This window comes from Camelina sativa, chromosome 7 (assembly GCF_030686135.1).
Source record: "Camelina sativa cultivar CO46 ecotype springtype chromosome 7, ASM3068613v1".
Taxonomy (NCBI): domain Eukaryota; kingdom Viridiplantae; phylum Streptophyta; class Magnoliopsida; order Brassicales; family Brassicaceae; genus Camelina; species Camelina sativa.
In genome coordinates, this window is record NC_141886.1 from 19,360,863 (window position 1) to 19,362,432 (window position 1,570).

Genomic DNA, 1,570 nt, shown 5'->3' on the forward strand with positions numbered 1-1,570 from the left:
AAATATAAATGAAGAAATATTAGTCACAAATATTTATTTAAATATTAGTCATAAAAATATTTAAATCTATTTGTAAACAGAAAGAAATCCAAGTATTTAGAAAATTATCATAAATTTGTTAATTGTTATGAATAGAATCCACTATAATTTTTCTGCAACTATAATCATTACAAAAAAACATTAGCAACAATTTTATTTTAAAAAATTAAGGATTCAGATTAGCAAAAATTAATACCTGAATTTCATTATATTCAGTTTTGTAGATCCACAATTATGATCAATGATCATCCATGAATTCAACTGAAACAAAAAAATATGTATTAGGTTACATATAAAAGATATTTTTTGTTTTTTAAACATCTTAAAAACTGTATTGATATGAATCAGAGTATACAATATTATGAATAAGATTACAGATACAACCAATGAATTGTGTAACGAAGAAACAATAAAGCAAAATACGCTCCGAATTCCTAGTCAAAAACTTAATCGTATTCGTCTTTTCCGGCAATTGGGTGTGACTTTCTTGCTTGTGATTCATCCTTTTTTTTTACTGATGAAATACCGATAAGGCATTCAAAAATCATAGGCAGCGATCCATCTGTTACATCGCAAAACCTTCCAATTGATCAAAACTCTCACGTAGAAAGAGATGTCATTGATCTTGGTTTCAATTGAAACCCATTTTTGTTGGTATGGTATAAACCATCTTCTGATTCTCCTTCTATTGGCCTCCAACTCCTCTTCAACATATTGCTTCCATGGTGGTTTACGTGTATATCAAATCTGAAGGGATTTGTGTTAGTCTTCGGTACGCCCACAGAAGAACATACTGACGCCCGAGAACAATCGCATAACTAACATCATGTGTTAGTATGAACAAACGCATGGCCAACTAGACCGGAAAACTCTCGGCGAAATCGCCGGATATGGAAACACAACGGTTGATTCGAATCCACCGGTGACGAAACATATATCGTGAGGACAAGAACCAATAGAGAAAAAGTGAACAACCAAAAGAAACCATCAGAGATCCACCGGGAAACAGTGAGATACCCATTTGGTGTGATGACAAAAACAATTTCATCATCATCGATAAGCGTTCTAGAATAAAAACCTAAACAACAATATTAGAAAAGAAACAGGGAAGAAGGAAGAAAACCAGCCGACGCCGGAGATGCCAGCGTCGGCCGGAGATGCAGAACCGCCGGTGACTGCTTTAAGAAAACGGTTATTGATTATCACCCCTCTTCGTGAGAGAGAAAGAGTTTGCACGATAACCATAGACAAAGCATATGATTGCTTGATCTTGCTTTCCAAACAACCACTACAAAAAAGAGCATAAAAATTAGAATCTGATGAATCATATAAATGACCAGGATTATATTACCAAAAGTTGTCTTTGCTCCTTTTCTTGTAGAATAAAAAATCATCAAATAAAAATATGATCATGTTTAACCAAGAAAATAAATTTAAATAACAATCACCACCAAAAAAACAAATAAACACTATTATTAATAATACCTCCCCGATTTAATTTTTTGCTTGCTTACTCAACTCGTTCGTCCAA

The 1,570-nt window shown here is 33.0% G+C and overlaps 1 pseudogene; it reads right to left on the reverse strand.

Moving 5' to 3' along the window:
* Positions 1–361: 361 nt before the first annotated feature.
* On the reverse strand, positions 362–973 carry LOC109125456 (uncharacterized; annotated as a pseudogene).
* Between the last annotated feature and the right edge of the window lie 597 nt (positions 974–1,570).